Source organism: Phyllobates terribilis, unplaced genomic scaffold (assembly GCF_046119375.1).
Source record: "Phyllobates terribilis strain yellow unplaced genomic scaffold, ASM4611937v1 Scaffold_5__5_contigs__length_657084704, whole genome shotgun sequence".
In the NCBI taxonomy this organism is placed as follows: domain Eukaryota; kingdom Metazoa; phylum Chordata; class Amphibia; order Anura; family Dendrobatidae; genus Phyllobates; species Phyllobates terribilis.
In genome coordinates this window covers 403094077-403110765 of record NW_027362765.1, presented here as the reverse complement: position 1 = coordinate 403110765, position 16689 = coordinate 403094077, and the positions used below count along the sequence as shown (strand labels likewise).

The following is a 16689-nucleotide window of genomic DNA, read 5'->3' as shown; positions in this document are numbered from 1 at the left end:
TGCTGCATGAGGAGTTTGTCTCCTGCTGCTGCTCTCCTAGCTGCTGTAACTGCTCTCGGTGCTGCTGCATGATCTGCTGGCTCTGCTGCATGATCTGTTGGCTCTGTAGATGCTGCTGCTGCATGCTCTGCTGGCTCTGCACCGGGTGCTTAATTAGCTCTTCCATGCTGCCGGACGTCTCCTGCTGGCTGACAGCATTTACCTAATACATCCACCAGTCTCTGTAGCAGGTACACGTGTTCCTGGAATCTTGCGCGCACTCTTGCACCAACTGTGGTAAGCCGACTCACTCAGCCGCTATCGGAAGTAGACTCAGAAACCCGGTTTTCTCTGCAGGCTTTATTGTATGGCATAAAGTCCTGCAGCTCCAGCAAAATAAATATGGCCTTATTGACAAAATGAGAAAACAAAAGATGAACAATAGCACAGTCCATAAGGGTGTGGAGTTCGCCCACACAGATTGTAGCCCAGCGTTTAGCTCCTTCCTGAGCTATGGCTGTCCAGTCTAGAGACCTTGCCTCTCAAAACACAACAGAAAAAAAATAGTGACTGAGCATTTAAGCTTGCTTAGCCACACCCTGACGGGAGGTAGGGTGAATGACTTCCCACCCTCTTTGTCATTTACATAAAACCACACCCTTTAGGTGAGTTAACCCACAACATATAACAAGCTGGTGGAAAGTTTGTAGGTTTCAGTTCACACAGGCTAGCAGCTGGAGTGACACATACCTCCCCTCGCATATAACACCAGTGACTCTGTCACACCATGCTCCTGTGTCGTGACCATGTTCCTTTGCTGTGACCACATTCCTGTGCTGTGACCATGTTCCTATGCTTTCCACGTTCCTGTTCTTTGACTATTTTCCTTTGCTGTGACCATGTTACTGTGCTCTGACCATGTTCCTGTACTATGACCACATTCCTGTGCTGTGACTATTTTTCTTTCCTGTGACCATGTTACTGTGCTGTGACCATGTTCCTGTTCTGTGACCGCATTCCTGTGCAATGACCACGTTCCTGTGCTGTGACCATGTTTCTGTGCTATGACCATGTTCCTGTACTATGACCACCACGCTCCTGTGCTGTGACCACATTCCTGTGCTGTGACCATGTTCCTGTGCTGTGACCACATTCCTGTGCTGTGACCACATTCCTGTGCTGTGACCACGTTCCTGTTCTGTGACCATGTTCCTGTGCTATGACCACGTTCCTTTGCTGAGACCATGTACCTGTGCAATGATCATGTTCCTGTGCAATTGTGCAATGACCATTTTCCTATACTGTGACCACATTCTTGTGATGTGACCAATTTCCTGAGCTGTGAGTGACCACGTTCCTGTACTATGACCATGTTTCTTTGCTAATGCCATAATCCATTGCTGTGACCACATTCCTGTTGTGTCACCTTAATCAAAGTTCTTGGCTTTGTCCCTGGTGTCTGCACTCCTTGTCCCAGCCCCCTGTCCATTGCTGGTGTTCATGTTCCTGTCTCACATTCTACCAGTGTCAGACTGGGGTGGCAAGGGCCCACCAGCAACCAACTCCAGGGCCCCACTTTTCAGCTACATGCAAATATGACATTCTCAATCACAAATTGATATAACAATGAACTGGGTAGATTGATAAATGAATAAGCTGCTGCCTTTATCTGTACATAGTGATTGAAGTATATCGGCCAAGTACTGCTCATATAAGAGGGTTGTGGCCCACCGGGGGATTCTCCTGTTCTCCTGTCGGCCAGTCCAAGCTTGCGTTCTACAATACATTTCTGCCCCAGATATATTTTTATGCTTTTCTTTAATAGCAGAGGCACGGTAGGGTGTGACATGAATCACATACAGAGCTCTGCCATGAGCTTAAGGCCTTATAATTCCAGTTTTTACTAGGTGAAATGATAAGTTATCTAATGATTTTTTTGTTATTGTTCCAGAAGAGTAATTTTATACTTTCCTTTATCTTTTGTAATAATCAAATTTGTCCTCATTTGCAAAAAAAAAAAATTAAAGCAAGTTTGTGGGTTATATATTTTTATATTCTCTATAACTCGAGAATTATCTGCTTGAGCTGCATAGGATTAAACTAACATTTGCAGGTCATTCTTGAAGTTCAATCCCATTAATCCATAGTGTGCATTTGACCATATTTGCAACGTTAAGATAAAAACTAAACAAAAGCGCATCACTTTAGTAAATGGGAATTTGAAGAATCTTGATATAAAACTAGAAGTTTATCACAATTAGGCCGTTTATACCACAGCTTTACTTTGTTTTTGTTTTTTTTTTAGTTTTAAGGGCATATATCACCAAGATTTTTTTTTTTAAAAAAGCAAACAGTTACTGACATAAAAGATTATAGGGGTGGCCATCTTGTCTGAACCAGAACTCTGCTCTATTAGCATGAAATTACTTTTATGGTAGAATGTTGTGAGCATTAACTGTGACCTGTACAGGGGTCATTATGCAAGGAGGGGAAGGAGGTGAGCTGTGACATCACCTATTGTGTATTGTGGATCCTATGTTATCTGCTGTAAATAGAGGTGTTATCAGTCATTATACAGGAGGAGGGAGGAGGTGAGCTGTGACATTATCTATTGTGTATTGTGGATCCTGTGTTATCTACTGTATATAGAGGTATTATCAGTCATTGTACAGGAGGAGAAGGTGAGCTGTGACATCACCTATTATTAATGATGGATCCTGTGTTATCTACTGTATATAGAGGTGTTATCAGTCATTGTACGGAAAGATGAGGTGAGCTGTGACATCACCTATTGTGAATGGTGGATCCTGTGTTATCTACTGTATATAGAGGTATTATCAGTCATTGTACAGGAGGAGGAGGTGAGCTGTGACATCACCTATTGTGAATGGTGGATCCTGTGTTATCTCCTGTATATAGAGGTGTTATCAGTCATTGTACAGGAGGAGGAGGTGAGCTGTGACATCACCTATTGTGAATGGTGGATCCTGTGTTATCTCCTGTATATTGAGGTGTTATCAGTCATTGTACAGGAGGAGGAAGAGAGCTGTGATATCACCTATTGTGAATGGTGGATCCTGTGTTATCTACTGAATATGTTAATGTTATCTGTCATTGTACAGGAGGAGGAGGAGGTGAGCTGTGACATGACATCACCTATTGTATATTGTGGATTCTGTGTAATCTACTGTATATAGAGGTGTTATCAGTCATTGTACAGGAGGAGGAGGTGAGCTGTGACATCACCTATTGTGAATGGTGTATCCTGTGTTATCTACTGTATATAGAGGTATTATCAGTCATTGGAGAGGAGGAGGTGAGCTGTGACATCACCTACTCTGTATTGTGAATCCTGTGTTATCTCCTGTATATAGAGATGTTATCAGTCATTGTACAGAAGGAGGAGGTGAGCTGTGACATCACCTATAGTGAATGGTGAATCCTGTGTAATCTACTGTATACAGAGATGTTATCAGTCATTGTACAGGAGGAGGAGGTGAGCTGTGACATCACCTATTGTGAATGGTGGATTCTGTGCTATCTACTGTATTTAGAGGTGTTATCAATCATTGTACAGGAGGGGTAGGAGGTGAGCTGTAACATCACCAACTGTGAATGGTGGATCTCGTGCTATCTACTGTATATAGAGGTGTAATCAGTCATTGTACAGGAGGAGGTGAGCTGTGACATCACCTATTGTATATTGTGGATTCTGTGTAATCTACTGTATATAGAGGTGTTATCAGTCATTGTACAGGAGGAGGAGGTGAGCTGTGACATCACCTATTGTGAATGGTGTATCCTGTGTTATCTACTGTATATAGAGTTATTATCAGTCATTGGAGAGGAGGAGGTGAGCTGTGACATCACCTACTCTGTATTGTGAATCCTGTGTTATCTCCTGTATATAGAGATGTTATCAGTCATTGTACAGAAGGAGGAGGTGAGCTGTGACATCACCTATAGTGAATGGTGAATCCTGTGTAATCTACTGTATACAGAGATGTTATCAGTCATTGTACAGGAGGAGGAGGTGAGCTGTGACATCACCTATTGTGAATGGTGGATTCTGTGCTATCTACTGTATTTAGAGGTGTTATCAATCATTGTACAGGAGGGGTAGGAGGTGAGCTGTGACATCACCAACTGTGAATGGTGGATCTCGTGCTATCTACTGTATATAGAGGTGTTATCAGTCATTGTACAGAAGGAGGAGGTGAGCTATGACATCACCTATTGTGTATTGTGAATCCTGTGTTATCTACTGTATATAGAGTTGTTATCAGTCATTGTACTGGAGGGGGAAGAGGTGAGCTGTGATATCACCTATTGTGTATTGTGGATCCTGTGCTATTTGCTGCATTTAGAGGTGCCATCAGTCACTGTATAGGAGGGGGAGGTGAGCTGTGACATCACCTATTGTGAATGGTGGATCCGGTGTTATCTGCTGTATATATCAGTCATTGTACAGGAGGAGGAGGAGGAGGTGAGCTGTGATATCACTTATTCTGATTGTTGGATACTGTATTATCTATATATACAGGGTGGGCCATTTATATGGATACACCTAAATTAAATGGGAATGGTTGGTGATATCAACTTCCCGTTTGTGGCAGATTAGTATATGGGAGGGGGAAAACTTTTCCAGATGGGTGGTGACCATGGTGGCCATTTTGAAGTCGGCCATTTTGGATCCAACTTTATTTTTTTCAATGGGAAAAGGGTCACGTGACACATCAAACTTGTTATATAAACAATGGTGTGCTTGGTTTTAACGTAACTTTATTCTTTCATGAGTTATTTACAAGTTTCTCTTTGTTTACAGCCATTGACATGTTGCAGAGTTTAACACATGAGGAGTAGATAGAAATTGTGTTGATGTCTGGTGAACGCAGTACCCAGGTCATTGCAGCAGATTTCAATGCAAGACACCCTACGAGACCACCCATCTCCCATGCTACAGTTAGTAAACTGCTTGCCAAATTTCCTGAAACAGGTTCAGTGATGGATTTGCCAAAATGTGGACACAAGAAAACTGTCACTAATGAAGAAACATCAGTGGCTGTCCTTGCTTCATTCAGCTAGAGCCCACAGCGTAGCACGCGCTGCATGTCATTGGAGAGTGGCATCAGTCAAACATCCCTACATTAGCTACTCACAAATGGCACCCTTACAAAATTCAGCTGCTGCAGCATCTCAACGAGGATGACCCAGATCAGCGCACTGAATTTGCAGAATGGGCAAAACAAAAATTGGAACAGGACCCTCAGTTTACACAGAACATTATGTTCAGTGATGAGGCAAAGTTTTTTGTGAATGGTGAATGGTGAATACCTGAAATTGCTACATGATGATGTTTTGCCCTCTTTATGCACTGAAGATGGCACGTTCCCTGAGTTTCTCCAACAAGATGGTCACCACCACATTATGGGTGTCAGGTCCGAGCATTCCTACATGAACAGTTTCCCGGAAAGTGAATTTGGTCTTTGTGGGCCAGTTGAATGGCCACCAAGGTCTCCCAATTTGATCCCCTTAGACTTTTATCTTTGGGGTCATCTGAAGGCAATTGTCTATGCTGCGAAGATACGAGATGTGCAGCATCTGAAACAATGGATACTGGAAGCCTGTGCTAGCATTTCTTCTGCGGTGTTGCTATCAGTGTGTCAAGAGTGGGAGAAGAGGGTTGCTTTGACAATCCAACACAATGGGCAGCATTTTGAACACATTTTATAAGTGGTCATAAACTTGTAAATAACTCTTGAAAGAATAAAGTTATGTTAAAACCAAGCACACCATTGTTTTTCTTATGAAATTCTCAATAGGTTTGATGTGTCACGTGACCCTCTTCCCATTGAAAAAAATAAAGTTGGATCCAAAATGGCCGACTTCAAAATGGCCGCCATGGTCACCACCCATCTGGAAAAGTTTTCCCCTTCCCATATACTAATGTGCCACAAACAGGAAGTTGATATCACCAACCATTCCCATTTAATTTAGGTGTATCCATATAAATGGCCCACCCTGTATATACTAATAATGTGATGACTGCTGAAACATAATCTCTACAAAACGTGGACAGTCCGGTGTGCTCTTTCGACATCTATGGCATGGGACATTTTTTGAATGTATTCACATGGGCGTATTGTACCCATATTTGACTGTCCATATTATACACGTAACCTGCAGTTCATAGCTGTGGTTTGCATATGTTACATCTGGAATATAGATATTTAAATACTGTTCCAATATGTCTGTCTTAGTAAGATTTTATTTTCTAGGTTTAACTTTTTTGCCCCTGAGTATCTGTCCACATATTCTGATATTACTGTGGATTTCCAATCCAGATATTCAGATGGAAAATTCAGTATTTAATAGAAACAGTAATTATCATCCACATGCTGTGGGTATTTTCCGTGCAATTTAATTGTGGAAAAAATAAGTATTATTGTAGAATGTCCCCAAAGTGTTCAAAGAAAAATTAAACACCAAAAAAACCTGCAGCTAATTTCTAAGCTCCTGGCAGTGTTTTCATGCCAATTTTGGTACATATTGGTCTCATCTGGAGACGTTTTATCAAGTGGCAAAACATGAAGTTCATGGGCCACAATATAAATCATCCAACAAGACCCCCAACTATCAAAAGTCTTTAAAGAGCTTGTCTGGTCAAGACCCATAAGTCTGCAGTCACTCTGTGTGACTGCAGACTTATGAATCCCCCCAGCGTACGCACTGTGCACTACAGGGATACGCCAGTTTCAGACCTGATAATGGGGGTATGTATATGTTATACATACCCCTGGCCAGTGGGTGCGGCCTCGCTTCCACAAACTTGTATGGAGCGACGGCCCCGGGTCTGAATCCGACGAATCCCCGCAGCGCACAGTGCATGCGCTTGGGGGGATTCATAGGTCTGCCGTCACATAGAGTGATTGCAGACTTATCGGTTTTGACCGGACAACCCCTTTAATTTTATTGTTCTTCTATGGACCAAAGAGACCTTTTGGGCACCCTTAAGGCTTCCAGGACCAGAAGCAACTGCAACCTTCACCCAGTATAATGATGGCCTAGTTTATTTCATTTGACTTCTACAGTCAATCAGAATCTATATCGATCAAATAGGAGAAAACATCCCTTCAGTAGAGTAGGCCAGGATGTACCGAGACCGATGTTTGTTGTTTTCGTTTTCCTTTTTAAAAGTGATTCTAAACTGCACAGGGATTTTGCTGCAGATATTCAGCTGTGAAATTCCCTGCAGGTACTCGCACATAAGCAGGGGATAATTTTCACAGCAAATATAGTATATAAAGATAAGTCCATTTCTTCTTTTTTATTTTAACAGGATATTGCAAAAATGAAAAAAAAATCTGTATATGAAAAGAAATAATGAATATATTTAAATGGAGAACATGTACAAGATAAGAGGGTTGTTCCTATGCATCTGTTTTAGGAGTGCACCACTCCTGTGCTTCCTTACTTTCTGCTAGCCAGGGGAATGGTGTGTCCTTGAATGATTGATAGTTTGGACCTGAGGGATTTTTGCACAGTGGACCCTAATTGTGTGCTCTTCCAAACTGATAGTAACGGCAGCTTTGTCTCAGCAACATTGGAGGAGCACAGCGCCACTAAAGATGACCGGATCTAGTGATCCCGTCAGCTTTAGTGCAGCACTTGCAAGCCCTATAACAATGAGTTTGCAACCATCTATTGCTTACCTAGTAAATTGTCTCTTCAGAGAGGAAGAGGACTAGAACTCCAGCGCCACCTATTGGAAGTAGCAATTCTAAAAGTCAATATCGACCCTTTAACGAGTGTTGCCACACGACCAAGGATAAAAGCCAAGTCAAACTCTCAATTTGCAGACACGTGTTTCGGGGGAGTTGCTCCTCTTTAGTGCAAAGAAAGAGATCTGATTTGGCTGTATGAGAGACCTCAGACTGGGGTCTAAGGGGAAACATTGCTCCTTATGTAGAGTGACATATCTGATTTATAAGCTGTGCAATGCTCCTCTGGGAAATTAAACAAGCAAATTGTCTCTTCAGAGCAAAAGAGGACTGAACTTTAGCACCACCTATTGGAAGAAACAATCCTAAAAGTGAATATCAACCCTTTAATGAACCTTTGCACATGACTTAGGATAAAAGCCAAACCAGAATCTCTATTTGCAGACACGTGTTTCGGGGTGTTATCCCTCCTTAGTGCAAAGCAAAAGATCTGATTTGGCTGTATGAAAGGCCTCAGACTAGGGTCTAAGGGGAAATTCTTCTCCTTATGGAGAATGACATACCTGACATGTCATTGTAAGGAAACTTATAGGCCATGCATTGCTCCTCTGGGAAATGTTATATGCAAATTTCCTCTTAAGAGAGGAAGAGGACTTGAACTCTAGTGCCACCTATTGGAAGTAGCAATCCTAAAAGTCACAATCGATCCTTTAACGAGCCTTGCCAGATGACTTAGGATAAAAGCCAAACCAGAATCTCAATTTGCAGACACAGTGTTTCGGGGGTGTTGCCTCTCCTAGAGACTGGCTACCTCTGGTAGACTATAGAGGTGGCTGGTAACCTAGGCAATAACCTGTAAATAACAGAAGAATTCAAAAATATTGAAAACAGAAAAAAATTTTAATAATTGATAAGCGGCAAAAGTTGCTTCTTTTTAAAAAACACTTTGCAAATGATGAGATAACCCCTTTTAAAGATATCGAAAAATTATTTAAATTATTTAAATCTTTATGTTTAGGCAGTGCAAAGCAAAAGGATAAAGAAGGAGTTATGGGGTAAAAAGGCGATCTGATTTTAGCTACTTTACTTGGTTGTGTAAAAATGACTTAAGTAGAAGAGATCTGTGTGAAAAAAAAAATAAGGAAAGTAAACAATAACCATCATGTAAAGTTCAGAATTTATAGGTTTAGGTCTCTGCAGCTACATATCCTGGAGGAGAAAAAAAAACAGCTAGAAAAACAAATTACAGTTGTGGATGGCAGGACTGTGACACGGTGTCTGACGGAGCTGACCTCTCTATATGACCTTGTTCAATATGTTTCCACAGGTAATGCCATAACTCCACCGCCAAGTTTTTAAAGATTTCCTGTTTAACAGGCAAAAGTAAGGAAGCGGCTCGTTTCTTTGGAGCTTTGCATTGAAGAATCTAAATGATTACTTTACTGGAACCTGTATAATTTATAAGAGTTTTCATCACCCAGTCGTGGGCATAGGATGAAATTTATTTCTGCTGATACCTGGGATTTTCAGCTATGAGCCGGTAAAGTTTGTGCCGTGTGATGGGCTCTTTTTTTGTTGTTGTTGGAGTGCGGACGAGAAACTGATGAATGACCAACTGTGGCAAATTCATAATCCGGAACCCTGTGCAGCTGGAGAGGAAACTAATGGCATGTGGGGACCTCGAAGGTCCCTGAGCTAATACCTGTCTTCTCTGTCCCGAATTGATGGCATTAAAAAGTTGACTCTTTGCATTCTGCCAATCTAATTTTGGTGCCCCTGCAGCCATATCTGTATCAGTGGCACAAAGGGCACCAATTTTAGCCTGTGGGACAAAGCTGGTAGCATCTGTCATTGAAGCAGGCTGCTGTCTGCCAGGAAGAGGGACATTGCTGGGCATTCATCCCCTTTGGCTAGTTACTACCGGATGGCAATGCCCCCATGCTGTTTTTTTTTTCCAATATGCTTTCATTTTCCTTCCTCTCCCTGCTCGGCATATGGTTTAACTTTTCTGCTTCTTCACAGGGAACCAAAGCAGAGGATTCATAAACTGCTTTTTACTTGTTCCTTTCGGAAAGGTTGCACACAAGGAAGAGGGTCCAAAAATAACACCAGTGTGATAAGTCATTAGTCATTTTTCAGTGTACATATGTTAACCTGACCCGCCGTATGTTAATGCATGCAACATCGGAGTCACATATGGCTGTAATAGAAATCCCAACTGGTACTTCCGTCTGTATGGTGCCTCATTACAGACAAAACTTCCCAGAGCTTCATCATTAACACTCAGGCAAAGTTCGATTTCCAAATTACTTTACTGGCCTGGGGGTCAGAAAGGGGACAGAAATAAGAGTGAAAATAGAGGTTAAACATGACTTGTAGATGATGGATACGGACATAAATTGTTAAAATCAGATAGAAATAAAATCATAATTTGGCTGAGTTAACGGCCAATAGCCTTCAGAATTTAATCTGTATGGAGAGTGCAAATCTTATTTATTATGCTTTGCTTATATAACTCCAACATATGCTGCAGCGCCTGAGAGACAACATCATCACTGTCCCCATTGGGGCTCACAATCTTCAGTCCCTATCTGTCTTTGGAGTGTGGGAGAAAAGCGGAGAACCCGGAGGAAACCCACACAAACACAGGGAGAACATGCAAACTCCTTGCAGATGTTGTCATTGGTGGGATTTGGACCTAGGGGTTATAGGAAGTTTCGCACCCAGCAGTTCGCCCCCATCAGTTCGCCCCCAGGTACATTTCGCACCAGCACATTTCGCCCCTCTCATTTCGCCCCCAGGAAGATTCACCCCACATTTCGCCCCAGCAGGTTTCGCCCCTGGACCGGGGCGAACGTGGGTGATATGTGCGGGGGTGAAATGTGCGGGGGCAAAACATCCTGGGGGCCAAATGCTGGGGACGAAACATCCAATTCCCAGACCCAGGACCTTAGTGCTGCAAAGCAACATTGCAAACCAGGGAGCCACAGTTCTGCCAAAATATGTGCACGTATGCCGTGTCTAGTATCCTCACTTAGACCTATCATTATGTCTAAGATGGTTTAGTGAATGCTGCATTGAGCAGGGGGTTGGACACGATGACCCTGGAGGCCCCTTCCAACTCTAACATTCTAGGATTCTATGAATATAGCTGTCATCAGACAATGTGTTATTATTGAATCATGTTTGTGTGTTACATGCAGTTTTTTATTTTTTACATTTATTTCATATCACAATCCTTATTAAAAAAAAAAACTAAATTAATAATCTTGCAATTTTCTCACTGGCCACTGGGGAATTTTTAGACTCATACTTCCTGTCCTATCAAGGAAGAGTCAGGATTACAATTACTGGTAACATCTTTATACTCAGCTGATAATGCAGGCTCCATCAATCAGTGATGTCACAGCTGACCCTCCGCCCCTTCCCTTCACAATGACATTTGCACACGCTCATTAGATGCTTCAATAGAAAAAATAGGGTAAAAGTTTGTTTACTACTGCTAATGTACATTTGTTGTTTCCTGAAACAGCAAAAACTTAGAGTCTAAAAATGCCCCAGTGGCCGGTGTTAAAATTGCAAGATTCTAATCTTTATTTTTAATATAGATTACGATATGGAAAAAAAATATTGCCAAAAATTAAAAACACAGAAACATGATTTAAACCATAGGTAATATTCAATTGAAGTCTAAAATTTTCTAAAGTAAAAAAATTTGCATAACACGCAAAATTTGCACTTTTCTCTTTTTTCAAAAGTACATTTATTTTTTCTTGCATGCTTTGATGGTGATCCACCTCTTCCTGGTGTGATGTTTTTTCCTTACTTCATGTCTTTTCTTGCTTCCCACAAATTCCCCAGTGTTGAGAGCTTGCTCTGTCAGCCAATCAGACTTTTCTCAACTTTTGTCACACCCTTTATACAGTAGAATGGAGCTTCAGGAAACCACATACAGAAAAAAAGCTGCAGCTGCATCCCCCTTCTCCCTGTCCATTTTTTTTTATAAAAAATTAATTTTTGGGGGGCGGTGGGGGCACTAAGGTGTTTTCTAAACTCTTATAAGGTACAGTACAGACCAAAAGTTTGGACACACCTCATTTAAAGATTTTTCTGTATTTTCATGACTTTGAAAATTGTACATTCACACTGAAGGCATCAAAACTATGAATTAACACATGTGGAATTATATACTTAACAAAAAAGTGTGAAACAACTGAAAATATGTCTTATATTCTAGGTTCTTCAAAGCAGCCACCTTTTGCTTTGATGACTGCTTTGCACGCTCTTTGCATTCTCTTGATGAGCTTCAAGAGGTAGTCACCGGAAATGGTTTTCACTTCACAGGTGTGCCCTGTCAGGTTTAATAAGTGGGATGTCTTGCCTTATAAATGGGGTTGGGACCATCAGTTGTGTTATGCAGAAGTCAGGTGGATACACAGCTGATAGTCCTACTGAATAGACTGTTAGAATTTGTATTATGGCAAGAAAAAATCATCTAAGTAAAGAAAAACGAGTGGCCATCATTACTTTAAGAAATGAAGGTCAGTCAGTCCGAAAAATTGGGCAAACTTTGAAAGTGTCCCCAAGTGCAGTTGCAAAAACCATCAAGCGCTACAAAGAAACTGGCTCACATGAAGACCGCCTCAGGAAAGGAAGACAAAGAGTCACCTCTGCTTCTGAGGATAAGTTTATCCGAGTCACCAGCCTCAGAAATCGCAGGTTAACAGCAGCTCAGATTAGAGACCAGGTCAATGCCACACAGAGTTCTAGCAGCAGACACATCTCTTCAACAACTGTTAAGAGGAGACTTTGTGCAGCAGGCCTTCATGGTAAAATAGCTGCTAGGAAACCACTGCTAAGGACAGGCAACAAGCAGAAGAGACTTGTTTGGGCTAAAGAACACAAGGAATGGACATTAGACCAGTGGAAATCTGTGCTTTGGTCTGATGAGTCCAAATTTGAGATCTTTGATTCCAACCACCGTGTCTTTGTGCGACACAGAAAAGGTGAACGGATGGACTCTACATGCCTGGTTCCCACCGTGAAGCATGGAGGAGGAGGTGTAATGGTGTGGGGGTTCTTTGCTGGTGACACTGTTGGGGATTTATTCAAAATTGAAGGCATACTGAACCAGCATGGCTACCACAGCATCTTGCAGCGGCATGCTATTCCATCCGGTTTGCGTTTTGTTGGACCATCATTTATTTTTCAACAGGACAATGACCCCAAACACACCTCCAGGCTGTGTAAGGGCTATTTGACCAAGAAGGAGAGTGATGGGGTGATACGCCAGATGACCTGGCCTCCACAGTCACCAGACCTGAACCCAATTGAGATGGTTTGGGGTGAGCTCGACCGCAGTGTGAAGGCAAAAGGGCCAAAAAGGGCTAAGCATGTCTGGGAACTCCTTCAAGATTGTTGGAAGACCATTTCCGGTGACTACCTCTTGAAGCTCATCAAGAGAATGTCAAGAGTGTGCAAAGCAGTCATCAAAGCAAAAGTGGCTACTTTGAAGAACCTAGAATATAAGACATATTTTCAGTTGTTTCACACTTTTTTGTTAAGTATATAATTCCACATGTGTTAATTCATAGTTTTGATGCCTTCAGTGTGAATGTACAATTTTCAAAGTCATGAAAATACAGAAAAATCTTTAAATGAGAAGGTGTGTCCAAACTTTTGGTCTGTACTGTATACGAAAAAAAAAGGAAAACTACAAGCTGTTGAAAGGTGCAGAAGATATTACTTATCTCTTATAAGTTATGTTTCAATAGTTTCTTATATTAACATGTACTTTTGTTTTTTTCACATAAAAATATGTTGACAGTAACACTTTAAAGTAACAATTAAAAGAATGGCCTCACAAATAATAGATTTAGAAATGAATCTACTATTTACAGATATAGTTTCAAGTACATCGTTGATAAAGAATTGGGCTTGAGTTAAAGGGGTTGTCTCACAAGAGATTATGTATTTCAGATGGGTGTTGCTGTAGAGAACCTGGATCCAGCTCCTAAATCTTGTGACAAACCGAAGATATTGGAAACCATGACTGTGGTAGAGGGAATGTTGTATTACATGTCAGCTATTCAGAGAACTAGAAGAACAGCTGACCACGGAGATCTTAATATTATTCACTGGAGGTAATAGGATGTCATGTTATTGACAAAGAAGTCTCAAAAACCTCTTAGGATGTCTAGATCAAAAAATTTAAAGTAAGGGCTTACGGTCAAAGAAGGTAATTATTTTACATGCCTGTATAGCATCAGTAATTCCACAGTGTTTTACAGACATCATCATCACTATCTCTATTGCGGTGCACAATCTAAATTCCCTATCAGTATATCTCTGGAGTGTGGGAGGAAACCGGAGAACACAGAGGAACATGCAAACTCCTTACAGATGATGTTCTTGGTTAGATTTGAACCCAGGACCCCAGCACTGCAAAGTAATAGTGCTCACAACTGCACCACCATGCTGCCCAAAGATTGACCAGAACCAACCCAACCCTAACCTATCCTATCCTACCCTACCCAACCCTACTATACCCTACACTACCCTACCCTACATGGCTTTACCCTACCCTATTCTAACCTACACTATCCTACCCTACACTACACTACCCTACCCTGCCTTACCCTACCCTGCCTTACGCTATCCTATCCTACCATACACTACTCTACCCAACCCTACCCTACCCTGCCTTACCCTACCTTATCCTACCATACACTAGTCTACCCAACCCTACCCTAGCCTACCCTACACTCTCCTACCCTACACTGCATTACCCTACCCTAACCTAACCTACCCTACACTACCCTACTCTACACTGCCATACCAAAAGTAAAAGTCTATTCCAGATGGTCATAAAGTAATGCTGCTAGATATTAGAGAACATATATTATGGATGCAACACGTAGGCTCCACACAGTTCTATCAAACAGAACTTAGATCACCAAAGAACAATATGTCAAGTCCATAAATATTGCTCAGAAGAAATGCTGTGGTGGTGGGTATTTGTTATTGCTTTAATTCAGACCCTTGTGTTGGCTGAAAATGGCCAAAAGGTGGATATTGTCCTTGAATTTGTAGTAAATATTTATTTATAACATTGTATTAATGATTTTAGTGAACAGAAGATAGAAAAAAGGTATCTGTATTATCATTCCCAGTTCTCTGTTCTGTCATAGGGAACTCTTACATGTTGGACCTACCCCAACGACAAATAATGGGGTCCATCTGGATCAGTCATGGTGGCTGCACTATTCCTTATGATAGAATCTTTGAAACCAGATGTAAACAAAGCCTAAAAAAAAAATAACAACATTAAATGAACAATTTTCCATATACACTTATTATTTAATTAATCCCTTACAATTATATTAGTGGTTTAATTATTTTATATTTTTATTATCTCAAAAGATATTTGGCAGAATTAATGATCCAAAAAAAAAAAAACAGAATCGTTGTCAGCTTCTTTATCTCCAGACAGCCTTTCTTTACTTTCCTTCTTTCCCAATGTTCTGTAAATCCTAATTGTTATTAATTTCCAGCAATTAAAAATTGTGGCTGTGTGTCAGTTAGTAATTTGACAAGCATGCACACTGTTGACATCCTTCAAGACATGAAGAGTAAGCTTTTAAACAAGAATCCCCGATATCCCCATCCTTCCCTTTAGAAATTCCGATCGAGAGAGAGAGAAGGAGAGATAAAATCTGTATTTGAACAGTAGCTTATATCAAATACATTCATTAGGTTACATGCTTCACTTGATTAATTATATTTAAAGAAATTGCGGGTACTTTGAATCTTCTTCTTATACATTACTGTATGCCACAGATCCCTAATTTCAAGAAGAAAAGAAGCTGAGGGCATTTTTTCAAACTATTCCGGACAGCCTGCTCCGCTCCCAGAGGGGCTGAATGTATTCAAATGTATCTCCATCAATGAACACAGTAATTATGAATTCAGCACTAATTAGTATATACACTACTTTCCTTGCATATTTGATTTCCACAGTGAGATGGTAATAAGGAAAGTGCCCATTTTTGTCGTATCTCATAAAAATTCCACAATGTTAGAAGGGGGGGAAGGGCAGATGGTGAAGAGAGACTGGGGATACATTAAATATGAAAAAACTTTACAGATAATTGGTCTGGTTACTGAGGGTATAAAACAACACTCTTACCTTGCAGTTAACATTCTGCTGGCTTAATATGCCGTTTTCAGGACATACAATTCTTATTTAAAGCAAAAAAAAAAAAAAAATTGTGGGTTTTTGATAGTGGAGGCTGATTTCTTCTTCCCCATGCTAGTCACTTTACCAAGAGCAAGCTGTTTGCAGACTCAATGGGATAATATTAGAACAGGCCTTGGAATAATTATGAATAATTCCATAAACACGTTGTCAACACTTTGGTGTCTTTTTGTAGTTTCCTCCTATAAAAAAGGAAAAAAGAATGTTATAAAAAGCTTATCTTAAGGTTTAAGATTTACTTCTTCTATTAAGTACTGTTTTTTTACCCTTGATGTTGTATTTTCTTTTATATTTATTTTTGCTTTATTTATTTATTTACATTATTTCTTTTTTTTACTCTTTGTAAATTATTTTACCCTGGATGTTGTATTTTCTTTCATATTTATTTTTGCTTTATTTTTTTATTTATATTATTTCTTTTTTTGTTTTACTTTTTGTCAATTATTTTACCCTGGATGTTGTATTTTCTTTTAGATTTATTTTTGCTTTATTTATTTATTTATATATTTTTTTTTTTTGCTTTTTGTCAATTATTTTACCCTGGATGTTGCATTTTCTTTTAGATTTATTTTTGCTTTTTTATTTATGTACAATATTTCTTTTTTTTTCCTTTTTGTATCTTATTTTACCCTTGCTTTTGTATTTTCTTTTATATTTATTTTTCCTTTATATATTTATTTACATTATTTCTTTTTTTCACTTTTTGTAAATTATGTTTGTATGCCTGTACAT

At 40.2% G+C, this 16689-nt stretch overlaps 1 long non-coding RNA gene across 1 annotated transcript; it reads right to left on the bottom strand.

Moving 5' to 3' along the window:
* Nucleotides 1-8758: 8758 nt before the first annotated feature.
* LOC141271229 (uncharacterized) lies at nt 8759-16135 on the bottom strand. Its single transcript, XR_012321868.1, has 3 exons — nt 15889-16135; nt 14915-15006; nt 8759-10019 (listed from the first exon to the last, which is right to left on the bottom strand). It is a non-coding gene; the product is annotated as an uncharacterized lncRNA (long non-coding RNA).
* Nucleotides 16136-16689: the final 554 nt, after the last annotated feature.